Here is a 22,242-nt window from a genome sequence, read left to right on the forward strand (position 1 = left end):
GAGAGTGGGGTTAGGGTTCATTGTTTTGTTAAATTGACTCACTAGTTCCGGAAATTAAGAACAGTATTTATCGTTTAAATGGAAAGTGCTGAAATGTCATCCTCCTGAACCTTTTGTACAATATACTCCACAGGGCTCGATGTGCCTCCAATTGCTGTCCCGTCCACATCTGCAGGTACTTACCATTATTAGTATCCTCGCCAGCGTTAGGGTTTTAATTAGTTGAATTGGTATTGTAGTCATTTTCTCAAGATGCTGTGAGCACTTTCTCACTGACTGGAATATATTTTCCTCACCGCATATTTCAAATGGTCTGGTTGAAATTCAGCTAATTCCAGATTCTGGCTGGACCTGAACTGTCGTGTTCTCATCAGAAACATGGGGGCGCTGTCTCTGTAATTTAGACTGGCTCACACTTCCCTCTGGTGCAATGTGCACCACACATATTGCGGAATGTTCAGCCTGACTCATCGACCGGAAGCAGTGGATATAATTATTAACTCCCTTTTGTAAATATGTTATTGTGCAAGACGGACTGTGTATGTGTTAAACCTTTCTGTATTATTGTCATTAAGAACAGGGATAGAAAACTACTTCCATCCTATTTGCGGTCTGCTTCGGAGTTCTGCTAATCTGTGTGTTGATCTCACTGATGGTGGTTATACAGAAAAAGTCAATCAGAAGAGGTGAGGTTCATATCTTACCGCGGATCCAACGAAAGATCCCAGATATTGTGTCATATGCATGCAAAACTCTCGTTCCTTGCAGATTTCTATGGAATGTCAAGTGGCCTTGTTAGAAACACATTGGTTTTTTTTTTGCTGATTTTCTCCATTCAATGTGCTAAGGATTTAGTAAAATGTGACATTTAAAATGGAGAGTGATTTGAAGTGTCCACATTCACTGTGAGAGTTCAGCACATCATACATGAAATTCTGGAAGAATTTACTTATTGTAACAAAGCATCCGGAAGTTTACTTCAACTTTTTAAGCTGTGCATTCAACTATTTACTTGTCTGTTAATCTTCCTTCATCCATTGGTTATCAGTTCCAGCCTTTCAGATTCCGGCTCTGGGCATCCAATATCGAGCTGTCTAACCGTGTCTGACTGTTATTTTGACAGGTGATACTTGTATAGGACCTTCTGTATTCACCAGCGGTGATTCAACATTCCAAAACGACGCCCTCCACTCATATTCCACCCATCCAAATCACTCCTGACTTATTATAAGAAATGGGACGCTTAATAAATGACACTTTTCATAATAATATAAAGTTCCTATAGAAATAGACCTCTCTCTCTTCAGAAAGATTCTGTAGCTGGGACAGCATAGGCGCCTAGCACTGCCAAGGACCCGACCAGAACAGGCTCTGTAACAAGACAGTCCTAAAGCTGATAAGATCGAGCCTTGTAACCTCACTCGACAGGCAGTCGTTTACAAACGATCACAAGCAGGAGATCAGGTCATAGAGTCATAGATTAATAGAGTTATTCAGCACTGAAACAGTCCCTTCGGCTCAGCGTATCTCTGCCGGCCATCAGGCACCTATCTATTCTAGTCCCATTTTCCAGCACTTGGACCATGGTGTTGTATGCAATGGCATTTCAATTGTTCATCTAAATACTTCTGAAATGTTGTGAGGGTTCCTGCCTCTACCACCTCTTCAGGCAATGTGTTCTAGACTCCAACCATCCTCTGGGTGATACTTTTCCCCTCAAATCACCTCGATATATCCTTCCCCTTACCTTAAAACGATGCCCCCTGGTTGCCGACCCCTGCACTAAGGGAAAAGTTTTCTTCCTATCTATCCTATCAATACCCTTCATAATTTTGTATACCTCAATCATATTCCCTCCTCAGCCTTCTCTGTTCTAAAGAAAGCAACCCCAGCCTTTCCAGTCTCGCTTCATAACTGAAATGCTCCTACCCAGGCAACATCCTGGTGAACCTCCTCTGCACCCTCTCCAGTGCAATCACATCCTTCCGACAGTGCAGTTCCCAGAACTGTGCACAGTACTCCAGCTGTGGCGTAACTAGCGTTGTATGCTGCTCCATCATAACCTTTCTGCTCTGATATTATGTGCCTTGGCTAATAAAAGCAAGAATCCCATATTCTTTCCGAACCACCTTATCTTTCTATGCTGCTGCCTTCAGTGATCTATGGACAAGTACACCAAGGTCCCTCTGATTCTCTGTACTTCCTATGGTACTACCATCCATTGTATATTCCCTTGCCTTGTTACTCCACCGAAAATGCATCACCTCACCCTTCACAGGATTAAATTCAATTTGCTGCTCCCTTGCCATTCTGACCAGCCCATCCATATCGTCCTGTAATTTAAGGCTTTCTTCCTCACTATTTACGACACCATAAGTTTTGGCATCATCTGCAAACTTACTCCTCATACCTCCTATATTCAGGTTTAGATGATTAATGTTCACTACAAACAGCAAGGGTCCCAGCACCGATCCCCGTGGTACATCACTGGTCACAAGCTTGCACTCAATAAAACAACCCTCGATCATTACTCTTTGCTTCCTCCCACGCAGCCAATTTTGGATCCAATTTGTCAAATTGCCATGGATCCCATGGGCTCTTACCTTCAAAAGGGAAATATTGAGAGTTCAGGGCTAAAATGTTCCCACAGAGTTGAAGGGTTGGACGAACAATTCCAGGGATATTGTGGGTGTCAAGGGATATGGAGGATTGGATAAGGATCAAAAAGGAGGCTACTGGCAGATTCAGAGCGCTGAAAAACAGCGGACTCCCGAGAGGAGTACAGAAAGTATAGGGGGTACTTAAAAATTGAATTCGGAGAACGAAGAGGGGGCATGCAATAACACTGGTGAGGAAGATCAAGGGAACGCCCAATGCATTTTTTAAAAGTATATCAAGGGCAAGAGGATAACCAGGGAAAGAATGGGAACGATTAGGGATCAAAATGGCCGTCTGCAATGTGCAGGCAGATGACGTAAATGCGGCTTTAATGGATTACGTTTCATCTGTGTTCACCATGGAGATGGACGATGTCGGTGTAGAGATCAGGGAGCGGGTTTGTGAAGTACTTAAACAAATTAGCATTGAAAGGCAGCAAGTGTTTGTTGTTTTAGCGGGCTTAAAATGGAAAAATCCCCAGGCCCAGATGAGATGTGACCTAAGCTGTTAAGTGAGGTAAGGGAAGATCCAGCAGGGGCTTTGACACACATTTTCAAATCCTCGCTGGCCACAGGAGATGTACCAGAGGATTGAAGGACAGTGAATGTGGTATCATTATTCAAGAAGGGTAGCAGGGTTAAACCAGGTAATTACAGGCAGGTGAATCTAACGTCAGTGCAAGGGAAAATATTGAAAACATTTTGAGGAACACGATTAATCTCCACTTGGAGAGGCAGGCATTAATCAGGGACAGTCAGCATGGCTTTGTTAGGGAGAGATCGTTTCTAACAAACTTGATTGAATTTTTTCCTCAGTTAGCACATTTGTCCTCAGTCTGCTGCAGGTGAACATAGGGATATGCAGTAAAATTGACGCAGACATGTACGAAAATACACACAACAAAACTACTCCGCATTCACTGTATCCGACTTTGTCCCTTTACTCTCTCCGTCTCTGTGATTTGGATGTGTTCGCAGATAATTTACTGTTAAACGCTCATGGGTTGCAACTAAACTTTAATCTTCCCACCCTCCATCTGACAGGTTCTGTCACTAGTGGCAAGGGTTCACCGGCTGGTTTATACCAAGCAATTTATGAAGAGATTGGGAATATTCCACCTGGCAAGGATTCCTATCAGATCCGGCGTTCAGGTCTGTGTTTTATATTTCATGCCAAATGTTCACAAGACAAATGTCACTTCCACTTAAATACCCCATTTTAATGGTCAGTTTACTGACTGAACACTGTCAGAAATCCGCTCGCTATCCCCGGTGAAGGAGTCATATCACAGTGCGAGTGTGTCTATATCTGTGCGTATAGCAAGATTAGCAATGGGTTTGTGAAGATTCCCGCCCGTTGCTACTACTTAAAGAACGTGATTTCTGTTTGTTTGTAACTATCATGTCATTTTATTCCATTTAAGCTAGACCATAAATAGTCACTGCTCTCAGGAGGAGACAGTCACATTGACTCAGAGTTTATTTCTCTAAGTGACTGGATTTCTGGATCAGAAACACGCTTCCATCAGGAACTCCGAAACTGAAGTCGGTGGTTCCTGCAAAAAACATATCCCAACAGTTTGTATTCTGAAGTTTAACATTAATCTACAAATTCTGTTTCACAATACTGGGGCAACAACGCTGGCAAATCGATAAAAGTTTTGTCTTGCGATATATTTGGAGGGCAATTTAACCATTGAGATTAATTTCTCAGGTTGCAAAAAAAAACAGTAAAGAACAAATCCGTTATTCGTCTCCTTGCACTCTTTACACTTTTCTGCCCCATTATCCGGGGTGGGGTTCGGTTTTAAAGCCACCACCATCCGTTTGAGACTCTGAAATTGAAAGAAACGCGGACAGGATGGAGGGATTCTGGATTATGAAACTGTGCGAACTGATTATGTTTTACACTATTGTCTCTGCTCTGATGTCTTAAATCTGACCCACCAGCTGTACTGTGTATTGTTTTAACTGCTCGCTGGATGAGCCAACATATTTGGTCCATCCCGAGTTGCTCTTGAACTACTGCAGTCCCTGTGATAAATGTTTCACAATCGTGTCAGATACAAAGTCCCAGGACATTGTCACCAGATGATGACGGCATTATGTTATTTGCTGGAACGTCCCAATCGATCTCTCCAATAACCATCCATGTTTGTGTTTAACAGTTGCTGATTCCATTGAGTCCCTAAATCGGATTGAATATTACACCAGTCACAGTTTGGGTGATACGGATCCTGGATCAGAAAATCCTGAAGGGAACTCCTCCAGTATTCAGGGTGGGTACATTTTTATTTGTTACCATCACGTTTTTTTAATCCATCACGCAGTCTGTTATCTAAAATCAACAACTAAATATATCAGAACTTAATCGCTGTAAAATGATGCTGCTGAATACATGGGGATTTGCTGAGGGATTTCAGTTTTTAAAAATGGAGAAATAATTTGGATGTCTGCAAAATAATACCGATTGCAACCAATACTTTAATGGAATGAAACATTCAATTATTGTGATTTCTGACACTGTTGTGTGGGCGGTGAAATGTGACATTTGTGTGTATGTTGAATGGGTGATTCAATGGGACAGATGTGACTTTAAAACGGAGGGCAGAATTTTGTCACACAGTGGCGACATACTGGGAGGGAAATTGCCGCTGGATAGCAGTGCAAAGGAAGCCCGACGTATTTACTCTGTTAAGTGATATTCCTGGAAGCGGCCGAGCTGGTGGGTGGAGGCTGCACTTTAAGGCACTGGGCAGGCAATTGAGTCAATAAACAGGAAATTCATGGCAATTTTCCAAACCATTCACAATTTAATGAAAGGTGACAACAGTTTTCAGAGACTCGCCATCTATAAGGAGGGGGAAGGTCAGAGGAAGGTCAGTTTTGGCTGTGAAAAGCATTGTGGCACTGGAGGGAGGGGGAGAGATACTGTATCGCGGTATTGGCAATCTGGAGGCTGACCTATCTTGGCGATCATAACAGAGGTATTTAGGATGAGCATCCTCTCAGACTTGAAACTTACCTACACCAAGTAAAAAGAATGGAGACCTTGAGAAGTGAGTGCAGCAATTTACAATAGGTCTACGCCACGCCGGTTTTGAGGCTTCCCATTGTGGAGGAGAATGAGAGATGGAAGCAGCTGCAGTCCCCAGGAGTTGGGCTGCAGCACCCAGATAGGGACAATAATCATGAGGCTGGAAAAGAGTGTGGATGAACAGGGCACACAGCCGCACGCAACCAGCTTCTTGAGTGCAGAAGATGCTACCCACCAGAGAGGGCTTACCATCAGAGGCTCTGCTTCCTGCAAATGTCGGAACAGCAGTGTCACTGAAGATTGTGCTTCTCCAAGAAGGTGGGCACTGAGCTGTGCTCCATGGTGTAGGAACATCTGAACAAATGAGTGAGGCACCCCTTCTCTAATTTAATTTTTATCATTTGTGACATTTAAGGCTGTCAAATTAATGTTAGGCACTGCACTCACCTTGTCATACTACATCAGGGCATTGATCCCGTTCCTGCACTGAAACCTCTGACATGGGACTACCTCACGGCTGCTCACTCCCTGCTCAATCTCCTGCCATGCCCTCCCCACCTGCCTCGCTGGCCTCCTCCTCCGGTCCTGATGGAAAAGCGCTTCCCTCCTTGCCCTTGCTGCCTGGAGGAGCACTTCCATGGAGGCATGCGAAAACCTGGGCGCCAACCTTGCTCTGGCTGCTGCCATCTGCCCAACATGCAGGTTGTCAGTCTCCCAACCAATATCCTACACTGCCCCTTCCTTTCAATCGATTACAGGCTGCATTTTAAACATAGCATGAGCTATGACTCGCCTATCGTGACACGACACGGTCCCATCATTCGCCAGCCTCTAATCTCACTACGGCTGAAGATCACAGTTTACCCTGGCTGGCCCGTGTCGACTGACGTCTAATAATATAATTCTAAGTATTCAGTGATACCATTTAATTTCAGTGAAAATCATTATTTCCGCTCAGGTCTGGTTCCGGGTGATTATGATGATGTTGAGACTGGAGCCATTGACACTCAGGATGGTCACTTGTTGCTGGACAGTAGTCCTGATGATCTCTTCACAAGTGCTGGCGGTGATCTCTCCACTCTCGGTGAGTTCAACTCCCACAGTCACCAGCTCTCTGTCACTACTTTGAATTTCGTTCCACTCGGCGATGTCACAGACTGCTGGTTGATTTAAATACATGTTGTGATTAAAGGAAATTAGACAAAACATGCTCGAAATATTTTAGAAAAGACACCCTTATGTTATTCGGTCTGTGATATCTCTCTTGCTAACACTTTGACTGCAAATCTTCCAGGTGCTCAATCTGAACACCCTGATTCAGGCTGAGCTGATCCATTTCATCTGCTTTCACCCAGCGGTAAAAAAAACAACACGGTGAATGGAGATGGAAAACATTCCGAGGCCAACAAATTCCAGTCCCCTTTACGTTATACGTATATAGATGACCCGCATTGGACCAGCTTTCAGTCAATCATTAAATCATAAACTTTTTCTCCACAGTATACAGCTCTCAGACCCGCACTGAGCCCACTTTCAGTCCAGTCATTCATCCATAAGCTTTCTCTCCACAGTATGCAGCTCTTAAACCCGCACTGATCCCGCTTTCAGTCCAATCATTAATCCATAATCTTTCTCTCCACAGTATAGAGCTCTCAGACCCGCACTGAACCCGCTTTCAGTCCAATCATTAACCCATAATCTTTCTCTCCACAGTATAGAGCTCTCAGACCCGCACTGAACCCGCTTTCAGTCCAATCATTAATCCTTAATCTTTCTCTCCACAGTATACAGCTCTCAGACCCGCACTGATCCCGCTTTCAGTCCAATCATTAATCCATGATCTTTCCCTCCGCAGTATACAGCTCTCAGACCCGCACTGATCCCGCTTTGATGCCTCCCTCCATTCCTGAAAACAATGAGGATGTTCAATGTGACACGTTCACAATAGCAGACATTACACCAAAGATGGGCATTGACTGTGTAGTTCAACATCTTACATCTCCATCAGTCTGGTAAGACCAATGTTTTATAATTTGTTCCGTGTATTGTGCTGACAGTGTGCAGTCCCAGCTGTTTCCGATATTAAGAATATCGATATTGATTCCAAAATATCAGAAAGATGATGGGTGGCACAGTGGTTAGCACCGCAGCCTCACAGCTCCAGTGATCCGGGTTCAATTCTGGGTACTGCCTGTGTGGAGTTTGCAAGTTCTCCCTGTGTCTGGGTTTTCGCTGGGTTTCCTCCCACAACCAAAAGATTTGCAGTTGATTGGCAAATTGGTCATTATAAATTGCCCCCATTTGACGTTGGTGGTAGGGAAATGAAGGAACAGGTGGGGACCTTGTACGAATATGGGATTAGTGTAGGACTAGTAAAAATGGGTGGTTGATGGTTGGCAGAGACTCGGTGGGCAGAAGGGCCTGTTTCAGTGCTGTATCTCAAAAAAAGAGAGAACATTTTCTGTACTTACTAAAGAAATAAGAGGCTTATTGAAGCAGAAATATTCTGAGGAGATCATATACTGTACTTGAAGTATTTGTTTGGTGGTTAACATTGCTGTAAACCTCTCAAGTCGTTTTTGTTGTCCTTTCAGGTAAAGGTCAGCCTCAAATCCAGTGTATGATGTCTGGAGGTGGATCACAGACTGATGTGTTATTCTGTGTTAAATCTGAAGGAACGGCATGAACTTTCCCAACAGTGTGAACATGATAATTGTACTTTGTTTTACGATACAAACATCACTTTATTTTTATCAACCATCATTTTACTTTGTGTTGAAATAACTAGATTTGGCTTTTCTCCATATTTTGTCTGAAGGTGCGTGTTTTCTGTTTAATTAAAATACCAAACACAATTGATTTCGGAACATTTCTCTGTCTGCACAAATACTGAGATATATTACTCCGCATGTAATTACCAACACTGTTACAGAGATTAAAACCGGTGCTTATTAATGAAGAGTTAGAACAGAAAATCCGGAGCGGAACCCCGTAGGCGGTCATGTGTCACCTTTGGCATGTTTCCGGCAGTTCCTGCAGCCATACTGGTGCCAAACGTCGTGTCCTGCACTCCTTTGGACCCCACCAGAAAGGCCGAGAGGGGGGTTTTGACGACTGGGCAACTCTCAACCTCCATAAATTTGCCCAGGCATGCGCCATGGAGAGGTCACTCCATAGTTGCCTCACAGTGACTGAAACAACACGGAAGGCAGCAGTTACGGGTTATAAGTCCAGATAAATTGGCGTAGAAACTGGGCGCCACGGGTTGCCTTTGTCGGTGGGAGATGTCATTGCACCTCACTGGACAGCTGCCGCCCGCCTCAAACCGGGCAGCCCCCGGTCAATAAGGTTCTGTCCCGCCACAGTCTGCCTGCTTCAATGGGTGCTTGGAGCTCAGGGTCATTGCCCGAAAGGTGGACTGATACACGGCACCAAACAACATGAAAAAAGGAAAGAAGGTACCAGCCCTTCGCTTTGCAAGCTGGAACGTCAGAACTATGTGTCCTGGCCTGTCGGAAGACCTTACACAAATCAACGATTCTCGGAAGACCGCCATCATTAACAACGAGCTCAGTAGATTCAATGTGGACATTGCAGCACTTCAGGAGACTCGCCTCCCCGCGAGTGGCTCTCTAGCAGAGCAAGACTACACCTTCTTCTGGCAGGGCAGGGATCCTGAAGAACCAAGACAGCATGGAGTGGGCTTCGCCATCAGAAACTCCTTGCTCAGCATGATAGAGCCTCCCTCAAATGGCTCGGAACGCATACTGTCCATCCGACTGCTCACCACCTCTGGTCCAGTACACCTACTCAGCATCTATGCTCCAACACTCTGCTCCGCACTTGAAGCTAAAGACCAGTTCTATGAACAACTCCATAACATCATTAGCAGCATCCCCAACACCGAACACCTATTCCTGCTGGGGGACTTTAATGCCAGGGTTGGGGCCGACCATGACTCATGGCCCTCCTGCCTTGGGCGCTATGGCGTTGGAAGGATGAATGAGAACGGGCAGAGACTGCTTGAGTTGTGTACCTATCATAACCTCTGCATCACCAACTCGTTCTTTCACACTAAACCCTGTCACCAGGTTTCATGGAGGCACCCAAGATCACGTCGTTGGCACCAGCTAGACCTCATTGTCACAAGGCGAGCCGCCTTAAACAGTGTTCAAATCACACGCAGCTTCCACAGTGCGGACTGCGACACCGACCACTCCCTGGTGTGCAGCAAGGTTAGACTCAGACCAAAGAAGTTGCATCATTCCAAGCAGAAGGGCCACCCGCGCATCAACACGAGCAGAATTTCTCACCCACAGCTGTTACAAAAATTTCTAAATTCACTTATAACAGCCCTTCAAAACACTCCCACAGGGGATGCTGAGACCAAGTGGGCCCACATCAGAGACGCCTTCTATGAGTCAGCTTTGACCACCTACGGCAAAAGTGCGAAGAGAAATGCAGACTGGTTTCAATCTCATAATGAAGAGCTGGAACCTGTCATAGCCGCTAAGCGCATTGCACTTTTGAACTACAAGAAAGCCCCCAGCGATTTAACATCCGCAGCACTTAAAGCAGCCAGAAGTACTGCACAAAGAACAGCTAGGCGTTGCGCAAACGACTACTGGCAACACCTATGCAGTCATATTCAGCTGGCCTCAGACACCGGAAACATCAGAGGAATGTATGATGGCATGAAGAGAGCTCTTGGGCCAACCATCAAGAAGATCACCCCCCTCAAATCTAAATCGGGGGACATAATCACTGACCAACGCAAACAGATGGACCGCTGGGTTGAGCACTACCTAGAACTGTACTCCAGGGAGAATGCTGTCACTGAGACTGCCCTCAATGCAGCCCAGCCTCTACCAGTCATGGATGAGCTGGACATACAGCCAACCAAATCGGAACTCAGTGATGCCATTGATTCCCTAGCCAGCGGAAAAGCCCCTGGGAAGGACAGAATTACCCCTGAAATAATCAAGAGTGCCAAGCCTGCTATACTCTCAGCACTACATGAACTGCTATGCCTGTGCTGGGACGAGGGAGCAGTACCCCAGGACATGCGCGATGCCAACATCATCACCCTCTATAAAAACAAAGGTGACCGCGGTGACTGCAACAACTACCGTGGAATCTCCATGCTCAGCATAGTGGGGAAAGTCTTTGCTCGAGTCGCTCTGAACAGGCTCCAGAAGCTGGCCGAGCGCGTCTACCCTGAGGCACAGTGTGGCTTTCGTGCAGAGAGATCGACTATTGACATGCTGTTCTCCCTTCGTCAGATACAGGAGAAATGCCGTGAACAACAGATGCCCCTCTACATTGCTTTCATTGATCTCACCAAAGCCTTTGACCTCGTCAGCAGACGTGGACTCTTCAGAGTACTAGAAAAGATCGGATGTCCACCAAAGCTACTAAGTATCTTCACCTCATTCCATGACAATATGAAAGGCACAATTCAACATGGTGGCTCCTCATCAGAGCCCTTTCCTATCCTGAGTGGTGTGAAACAGGGCTGTGTTCTCGCACCCACACTTTTTGGGATTTTCTTCTCCCTGCTGCTTTCACATGCGTTCAAATCCTCTGAAGAAGGAATTTTCCTCCACACAAGATCAGGGGGCAGGTTGTTCAACCTTGCCCGTCTAAGAGCGAAGTCCAAAGTACGGAAAGTCCTCATCAGAGAACTCCTCTTTGCTGACGATGCTGCTTTAACATCTCACACTGAAGAATGCCTGCAGAGTCTCATCGACAGGTTTGCGTCTGCCTGCAATGAATTTGGCCTAACCATCAGCCTCAAGAAAACGAACATCATGGGGCAGGATGTCAGAAATGCTCCATCCATCAATATTGGCGACCACGCTCTGGAAGTGGTTCAAGAGTTCACCTACCTAGGCTCAACTATCACCAGTAACCTGTCTCTAGATGCAGAAATCAACAAGCGCATGGGTAAGGCTTCCACTGCTATGTCCAGACTGGCCAAGAGAGTGTGGGAAAATGGCGCACTGACACGGAACACAAAAGTCCGAGTGTATCAGGCCTGTGTCCTCAGTACCTTGCTCTACGGCAGCGAGGCCTGGACAACGTATGCCAGCCAAGAGCGACGTCTCAATTCATTCCATCTTCGCTGCCTTCGGTGAATACTTGGCATCAGGTGGCAGGACTATATCTCCAACACAGAAGTCCTTGAAGCGGCCAACACCCCCAGCTTATACACACTACTGAGTCAGCGGCGCTTGAGATGGCTTGGCCATGTGAGCCGCATGGAAGATGGCAGGATCCCCAAAGACACATTGTACAGCGAGCTCGCCACTGGTATCAGACCCACCGGCCGTCCATGTCTCCGTTATAAAGACGTCTGCAAACGCGACATGAAATCGTGTGACATTGATCACAAGTCGTGGGAGTCAGTTGCCAGCATTCGCCAGAGCTGGCGGGCAGCCACAAAGACAGGGCTAAATTGTGGCGAGTCGAAGAGACTTAGTAGTTGGCAGGAAAAAAGACAGAGGCGCAAGGGGAGAGCCAACTGTGCAACAGCCCCAACAAACAAATTTCTCTGCAGCACCTGTGGAAAAGGCTGTCACTCCAGAATTGGCCTTTATAGCCACTCCAGGCGCTGCTTCACAAACCACTGACCACCTCCAGGCGCGTATCCATTGTCTCTCGAGATAAGGAGGCCCAAAAGAAGAAAGAATGCAAAGTTCGTTTTGTAACCGATTCACTTTTCCATTTCCTGTTAAAAAAGGTTTAGAACACGTCAGGTGACAAATAAATGGTCTGTCTCTTTAATCTTCATTTATTGTAACTTCTTCCTCCACCACCACATACTCGATATGGACAAATTACTGCAGTTTCTAATGTAAGTGTTGATGTACAATGGGAATAACCTTCAAAAATAATTAAAATGATTTATTCAATGTTGCAGTTGGAATTTGTGCCTTTGTCAATATTAACGACTGTATTGTGGTTCAAGGACTAAATATACACCAATTTCGAGATACAATATAATGTTTTCCTGCGCTACACGATCCCGGAGTATGGTGGGAGGGCAGGAGAAACTGGTCAGTAATTCATGCGTTTTTGCCGTCAATTTTAAACATTTCAGTTAGTCATCAGCAGAGCGCAATTGTTACTCTGTCGCGAGAGCAGCTACACCATGCATTACTCTCCAGAAAATTGTGATTTTTGTGATTCGTCGGCTTACTGAAATACCCGTATCCACCAGCAGATGGCGAACATCATTTGAATTGAAAACGAATTATGCTGGAAACACTTAACAGCTGAGATATCATCTGTGGCGAGAGACACAGGACCAGCTTTGAACGTTATTGCGATTTCGTCAGAAATATATATTAGTCGAGATTAATTACTTTTCGCAAATACAGAATCAGGGAAAAAGGATGGACTGGAGAGAGTAAAAGAGTGAAGGTTTGTGTTAAGATGGAGGCAAGTGTTATGAAATGAATTCCGCCCCCTTTACTCTCTCTTATCTATCTCCCTGTGATGTGCAGCACTTTATTCTCTCAACCCTCACATTGTCATTAAACCTGCTGACAATGGAATCGCTGTTGTTGTTTGTTGTAAAGACCTCTACCTTGGGGAGCCTAAACACGAACTCTCTGACATATCGTTCCACTTCCCCCAGACCATGAGTCCATCACTGAACATCATGTCATCCTTTCCCATATTATCTTTGAACTCATTTCCTCTTGAGATCTTCACCCCGTGCCTGTGACCGCGCACAGCCCCTTCTAAATCCTCCAAACATCCACAAACAAGGCTACATCGTAAGACTCAACATTTCAATCTGTTCCTTTCCGATGGATCTTAACTCTTTCTATTGCACTCTCTCCCCTTGTCTTCTTCTGTCGCCATCCAAGATTTTAGCTACTCTGGTTTCCTGGCCATAAATGTTTCCTTTTCACCATGGACATCCAGTCCAACACTGCAAACAAGATATGTAGATTCCTTCAACTACATCCCTCCCCAGGCCGTCCAACCACTCTACATTTACATCTCTCACCAAGATGTTCATTCCCTTTAAACTTCTCTTTCTCTCTCTAGAGCATGTAATTCTCTTAAAACTCTATCTGTCACCAGGACGATCAATCCCTTTAAAACTCAATCCATTCAGGAAATTCGGATCCCTACAAGTCCATCCCTCATCAGGACGGCCATACCCTCAATATGTCCATCTCTTACCAGGATGTTCAAACCATCTGCAACTTAGCCCATTCAAAATATTCAGGTCTGTACTTTTCCATCCCACACCGGGATGTCCAGTCGCTTTACAGTCCATCTTTAACCAGGATGTATCTTGCACCTACACCTGTATCTCTGAATAGGACGTGCAGCCTCTCTGCATCGCTATCCCTCGCCTCGCCATCCAGTTGTTTGACACCTTTACGTCCCACCAGCACACGACATCTTGTTTGGTAACATTGATGACTATTTCATTGCAGTTTCCTGAGCTCATTCTCAGCTGAAAGGAATTAACTTTGCTTCTAGCTGCCAGCCCTACTTTACGACCCATCCCCAATTCGATTCCTCGAAATCCTATTTCTAAAACTGAGGATCGGCAGGTAGCTCACAATGTCTATCTGTAGCCACCAACCCAGAGACCTAGCTCGATTATGCACCCCACCTCCCCCATCCTGCTTCGTGTCAGGTCTCTATTGCCTTCTCCAGGTATCTACATCTCTGTTACAGCAGTTCCAATGATGCCACCTTCCACATCATCATTTCCGAATTGGCTTCTGTCTTTGATCGGCTGAAGAGTTCCCTTCTTCAGGCACGTAACCTGCAATTCCACCCTCATCCCTTCTCGTCACCACCAGAGCCATGATCCAGTTAGCCTTGTCCTCACTTGCCACAGCAACACTTACATATTCAACAGTTTTCTGCAATTTCAGCCGCCAGCGCCATGTGACGACGAAAGGCATCATTCCCTCCCTTCCCCATTCAACAATCCAAAGGCACTATTCCCTCTGTAAAGCTCTTGGTTAGCTCTCTGTCAATCCCAGAATCACTCCTCTTGCAACAAAAAACATCTCATGCAATGGTTGAATGATGCAACACCTGTTCTTTCCCCTCTTCCCTTTTCACAGAGAGCATCCCAAACATTCTTTCTGGATGAAACAAGCATCTAATTGTACCTACTTCGAACTGAATACATGGTATTTGTTACTCACAATGTAGTCTATTCTGTTGAGAACAAACGGCGATTTGATGAGGCTTCAATGAACACGTCAACTTTATATTAGCACTTTTCAGCCCTAAAATTGCTCCTGTATTTTTTAATAGCGGGTATTTGTAATGGACGAGCAAGTTGAATTGGAGGAAGTATGGGTTCGTGCTCGGTGTCCAGATCCCCTATTGACTCACGACAGTAGCAGTTACCCTGGACTCAACCTTCCTCTTTCCTATCATATTGGCAGATATGTGGTCCTCTTTGACAATTATTTCATATTTCCCTCCCACTGCCATGCATCAGCAGCCAGACCTGGAGCCCACACTGAGAGATGGCTCTGCCGTGCCAGTCACTGCACTGTCATTGTGCAGCAGAATTGGAGACCACACCGAAAGCTGACCACGTGGTGCCCGGCATTGCACGGTGAAGCAGCGAGTAACATGTGCAGTCTGAGAACAAGTGATTAAATATTGGTTGCATTGAAATGCTACTCAAACCCCTTCCTCCCACCCCTGCACCAAGTGATTCACGAAGATGATTCTTCCCCTACATTTAGGTCAAATCTCCACTGCACCTGGACAGAGAAAATCGTTGCATGAGGCATTCCCACGCCCACACACTGTGAGGGCCCTAAGTTATTACTAAAACATTTTGCACAAATTGACATGGATAAATGTTTGACTAATATTACGTTAATAAATTGCACTCAAATTAATATTCATTCATGTGCCACCTAATAGTGTTCCCTTGAAGGCTGGTATTTTCTAATTATAGAGCTGCCCCTTTTAATTCAGCGTGGTGGACGCTTGCAGCTGTCGTAAAAATGGTACTGCAGATATTTACATCCAGCATTTTCGGCGGTGCGACCGAGAATGGGACTGGCTTCAGGTTGGTGCATCTGGACTACATTGCTGGTGCGTGTATGGGCATGGGACGAGGGTCTGTCAAGGGCACAGATGTACTTCCCTCTTGAAAGAGGACACTACCTGCAGCTGCCGTAGCACCAGTCTGATCCCATGGGGCTGTGCATTATCTCTCACTGATCTGCATGAGAGAAAACTAAAGGACACCACTGATCCGACCCAAGCTCCTCTCCATTCGAACCACTAAATCTGTCAACGCTGCTTCACTACTTTTCGAGGCTGGACGTCACTGTAGAAACCAAAGCCCCAATAGCAGCAGGTTGGGTTTCAATCAAAGCTGGCCTTGGTGGTTACCAGGGTTCTTGCATAGTAAGCTTCCGTAGAGGACAACACATTCTTCATAAGAGAACACAGGCAACTCGTTCCATGAACAGGAACGTCCGGGTGCCATTCAGAGACTATTGGCTCCTCCATAGTCTCATCCATGATGTTGAAAGTCTTTGACAGGTTACCCACGCAACCGTTCTCTACTGGTACTATTCCAATTTCCTTTGCGTGAACAGCCATGCATTGAATTGGTATTCCCCACACTCTTCAGCAATGTTTGGGTCAGGGCGCACTCGCCTGCCTCCTCTGTCCTCTACTGTGCCTTTCGCCACTACCCGTGCTACTCACTTGCAATGTGAACTTCACCCTGTACAGACTGTGCTGTCTCACCATCATTCCCATGCATTGTGCTAAATGCTGAACTGGTGCGTGTTGAAGTCAGAGGTGTGACTGTTCAGATTGGTATTGCTGGCTTGGTTCTCCTGCTTCTGAAGGGCCGAGTCGTGCAGAAGAATCTGTCAGCAGAGACAGTAAAAGCGAAATATGAGTACTGGGCAGGCTAAGCAACCTCATATCTGTGAGAGTGGGGAGGCACCTACAATTTGCCGCAGCTCCCTTAAAGAGATGTACATCTAGGACAAGAAGAAAAAAAGAGAACCTTTCGCAAAACAAATCAATGTCGATGGTTATGTATTTTGCTGCGATGTGTCCGCTTCAGAGACCTGTTAAGTTAGTGAGTCATGCAGCATTTTCTGAATAGTTTAGATGTGTGGTCGGGGTCAGTTTATTTTAACTTGTTCAGTTTGTCCGCAGGAGGTCAATTTATGAAAATACTGTCCGTTTATGGTTAGTGGCCAGTTGATGTTCAATGTGCCATTCTATAGATGCCGTGCACATTTATTTTCTTGACCATGAAACAGTTATGAAATACTGGATAAACACATATTGCATCAGTTGGAGCCATTGGTGCAGTTCATGGAAGTGGATCTACCAGTGGCGGTAAGCATTATGATATTAAACATAATGTCAAGAAAACCTGCTATAAAAAGGGGATTTTTTTAAATTCATGGATTGGCAACCGACTTTAAACGTTTAATTATTAAGTATAATAAACTCACCTCTTCCTTGTTTAAACTCAAGAAAACTTGTCCAATTGGTTCTTTTACGATCACAACAAAGGATAAAGGTAAAACACTCACTGGAGTGTTAAGTACATCCAGTGTTTAGAAAGGAAGAAACCCTGCTGCGGTCAAATGAGAAGAAGGACAATTGGGGTATAGTGTGACCCTCGTCACCTGATCGTAACAATAAGCAATGCACTATTCTGTATTCCAAAGAGACGAGGATACCACTGTGAAAATGTAGCCAGTGCACTGTTTAGTCTTCCCCACCAGAGGTGTAAGCTGGTATTCACCAAATGAGGTAGACATTACTACATCATTGTAGTCTTTGCACTCATCATTGCTATATAAATATAATACTGCACTGTCACACCTACAAAAGAATGGAGGTATTACTGTATCAATGCAACAATTGTATTGTGCAGTATTCACCAGCAGAGGGAGGCAGTACTGTTTAAATGCAAGCATGACACTGTTCAGAATCCACAGGCAGATATGGACAGTATAATACCAATGTAACTATTGCGCTGTGCAGTTTTCACCAGTGGAACAGTCAATCAAATTATATTCTGGGCTTTGGGAAGTTTCAATTCATGTCTGTGCAATATCTGGGCAAGTGCACCGTTTGACATATAAACGTGTTCAGAAGAAAGCATGTTACTGACCTTGTTTGTTTAGTGACTGTGATTCATGGCACTTTCCAAGGGACCTATTTGTGTCACTGCGAGGTTTCTCTTTGATATCAATAAGATTCTCCTTGCAATGTTACTCTACTATTGCGTCAATGACTGACAGGCACCTGTAGCTTTACAAAGAGGGAGAGAATGGATCAACATCTGAGAACAATAGGCTGGAAGAGTATGCTCTGGGAGTTTCAATGTGTATATTCAAATTGCCATATAGTATATATAGAAATTATGATACATATGGCGGTTCAGAGTGTCCACAGGTTGTGCTATCTCTGATCGTTAGTTCCTGGTGAGCCTCCATCTCCAACTATTAATTCAGTAAACTACTGTCTTTTTGTTTCATTAACCACCTCATTACTGCTGCCTGTTCCTTGTAAGGATCAATGACTCTGATGGTATCTGAACTGGCCTGTGGTTTAGCAGAGTTTAGTAAGTCATATGAGGAAAAGACTGAGGACCGAGTCAGCAAACTCTTGAACATAATGGAGTCTTCTTTACTCTGTTTTCTTTCACTTTCTCTTTCAGTGCCATCTGCTGGCTTGTGTGTGCATGGTAGCCTCAAATGAACAATATGTCCAATACAATTGTCAAAACACTACGATATCTAGTTACTAACTGTATGAAGCATGCTATACTGTATTTGTTTTATCATTTAATAACTTATATTCGCGGCTCTTGGCGGTAAGTGCATCTCGCCATTTGAGCAATTACATGACATCCCTGATTGGGAGTTGTGTGTCCAGGGGATCCCTCGGGTGCGAGACTTTATTTGCAAGGGGATACTGGGACTGAGACTATGTTCCAGTTTTCACAGAATCGTAGGGCATTCTCAGCATTTGCAAATGGACCTCTGGATTATGTCATCGACAGACGGTTCTGGGATTGCTTATCAATGAATGCAATTTGTCCATTGAAGTGGCAACATTTGAAAAGAATCTCTGGGAGTTTGGTAATATCTTCTGGGTCCATAAGATTTTCGTTTCAGCAGACCTTGCAACTGTCAGTATTTATTGTGTCCCGTTAATGTTATCTATTGACAGAGATACTCTGAAATTACCGTGTTGACAAGGGGATCCTCGAATTTCAACGTTTATATAGGATCCTGCATGTGTGGCAAAAGTTACATCCGAATATAAGTGCTTACTGGATGTTCCTTCGTTACTTGCACCATTTTAAGAATGTCAATGGCTAATCAGGGTGGCACAGTGGTGCAGTGTATTGCACCGCAGCCTCACAGCTCCAGTGACCCGGGATTAGGTCTGGGTACTGCCGGTGCGGAGTTTGTAATTTCTCCCTGTGACCGTGTGGGTTTCTGCCGGATGTTCCGGTTTCCTCCCACAGCGAATCACCTGCAGGTTGATAGGTAAATTGACCATTATAAATTGCCCCGAGTTTAGGTAGGGAATATGGGATTAATTTAGGATTAGCACAAATGGTTGGTTGTTAATCGGCACAGAGTGGGTGGGCCGAAGGGCCTGTTTCAGTGCTGTATCTCTAAATGAATAAAGTACCAGTATTTATGATTTACAGGATTGGCCGGCTTCTCACAGATACAAGAGACCCATACCAAACATCTTAAACCTCCATCATTCTGTCCGAGTAATTCAAGTTGCTGTGGCAACCAGTTGCTGTCAACACCCATAACTCATACTTACTAAATTGTCAGTCTGTTTGCTACCTGCAAAACATAACTCAGGGGAACAAACCTATCAGATTGTGACGGGACCCGAAATCCCTGCAGAAACCAGTGAGTGGATGGCAAAGTTATGAGGGTCATTAGCCTGGTTCCAATACAGTTTGTGAATTCTTTGGTTAAATGTCCATTTCAGGAGAGTTGTTGTTTCACATCCGGGGAAAGAATTAATTTCAAGGTTTTCTACTTATGGTAACTTTATAGAGACACGTCAGCTGTGCTAATTTGTTGATCAGCATTAGATCTTCAGGCTCTTTTCATTTTCCAGATCTACTTTCACTCCCGGATATATCAAACTGACATTAATTATTATTTATTGAGTTACAGTGGACAGTTTATTGAAACAACATCTACCTTCAGCTCCCATCTTTGCATTGAATCATAGGGAGTTAACAAATGACATTATTAGAGGCTACATTCCTGGTGATTGGATCACAACGAATTAACCGTTTACAGTAACACAGCCTCACTCGCCTGACTAGATTATCAACAGTGTTACTGTTTCATTAACCTCTATATGCAGGTGGAGAAAACAGCTTGAACATTTCACAAGTTCATCTATTTTACTTTAAAACCACATGGAGAATTGATGCTCCTGCTGTACCTAACTTTGCTGATTGATTTGAACTTAGTCATTTATCGTGAACTGTTGATATTTGTGTTTTACATTTTGGAAAGTGTACACAGATTACCATATCTTTGTACTGTGAGTCAGTCTTTGAAATAAGAGATCAGTTTATTTGCAGTCACTAAGCTCTTACATTTTTCCAATGATCAATGATATTGCACAAACATTCGTCCCCCGATACTTTGTCCTTATGGATTTTATGTAGCTAAGTTCAAAGTCCGAGGTCAAATGTCCTGCAGCAGTATGTTGATATCACAGAAATCATCACAATGTCAGGCGCTTCCTCTCAGTTCAACAGAACAACAAAACACACAGTGACTGTTCTGAGGTCCTGCAGACTGTGAGCTGCTTTTCATATATTTCGGTAATGTAAATTCTTTGTTGATTCCAAGTGATCACCTTTGATAAAGCACATTCCGTAATGCTAACAAGGAACACATCACATCCCTCCCTGCACAGTTCAACGATGGTGAATGTTTGGAATTTCTGATTACCAGTCAGTGTGTCTTTGTGTTCTGATTCTCTCGACAGTCTCACTGAGTGATCACATTTCCTCAAAGATTTGGCAAGTTACCCTCTGAAGCTTCACAGTCCTTATATGGAGTATAATTGTGCGGCATTTCTGAGAGGAACGATTCAGAAATACATTGCCGCTCTACATGGGCTTATACAAGAAAAGTGGGCAAGAAAAACAGTGATGGCTCTATTGCTGGTAATGGTGGTAATGGTAATCGAGGTGGCTGCCCTCGACATCAAGGCAGCAAGTTACAAAATGTATTTCTAATGTGATCACTTTCCTCATCCCTTCATAGCCCTTTCTTGCCAGCCTCTCCAAAGTCATGTTTCTATTGCATTTATTTCTTTCTCTTTACATTCAATTACAACCTCACTTCTTCATTTCTCCATGATATTTTATTCTGTAAAAAGGCAAAATCCTGCGGAGGCTGGGAAGCTGAGAAATTAACAGCAAGTTCTGGTACTACCTTGTAGGCAAGGTAGAATTTTTAGAAAGAGGAACAGAATTAAAATTCCCGGCTGGAGAATTTTCTTCAGAACTATGAAGTGTTCTGTTGCAGCAGTATTTATGTAAGAACAGAGGCTGGGAAAAGGGGAACAGAGGAAAGGAATGAAGGAACGAAAGAGAATAACTGACAGGGTGGAAGGCAGTAATGATTAAATGGAGAGCGGAATCATTCCCAACGCCCGCTGTCAAAAACAAATGGAGGAGTAGTTATCATGTGAGTCTTTGAAGTTGACGCTGATTCCGGAAGATTGAAGCAGTGTGGCAGGCCGTGACAGAAACATCAGCATGGGAATGGGGCAGGGAATTATAATGGCAAGTGACTGGAAGCTAAGCATCACGTTTGCAGACTTATTGGAAGTGCTCAACAAAGCAGTAACAGAACATGTACTTGGTTTCCTCTGTGTAAAGGACAATTATTTTCAGGACGATATTTATTTGTTTCGAGGTACAACATTGAAATAAGCACTTCGACCCACCGAGTCTGTGCCGACCAACAATCACCCATTTATACTAATCCTACATTAACTCCATATTCCCTACCATTCTCCTACCACCTACCTACACTAGGGCAATTTACAATGGCCAATTCACCTATCAACGTGCAAGTCTTTGGTTGTGTGAGGAAACCAGAGCACCCGGCAGAAACCCACAAAGTCACAGGGGGAACTTGCAAACTTCACAAGGGTAATACCCAGAACTAAACGGAGATCTCTGCAGTTATGAGGCTGCAGTGCTAACCACTACACCCCCTCTGCAAGTACAGATACACTACTGCTTCACCTGGAAAGAGTGCTTGGAGCCCTGATGGTTGAACGAGAGGACGTGAAAGGGCAGGTGATGTATCTACAGTATTTGCATGGGAAGGTGCCATTAGAAGGGGAGTGGGTGTTTTTACTGATGGAAGAGTGAGTCAAAATGTGCATTCAGAATGCTGATAATTCCACCCAGGAAAATCCCTCGTCACAATTTTCCCCTTGCAAATTTATTCCCCCCCGAAAATTTATTCCTCCCCCCGC

This window comes from Heterodontus francisci, unplaced genomic scaffold (assembly GCF_036365525.1).
Source record: "Heterodontus francisci isolate sHetFra1 unplaced genomic scaffold, sHetFra1.hap1 HAP1_SCAFFOLD_93, whole genome shotgun sequence".
Taxonomy (NCBI): domain Eukaryota; kingdom Metazoa; phylum Chordata; class Chondrichthyes; order Heterodontiformes; family Heterodontidae; genus Heterodontus; species Heterodontus francisci.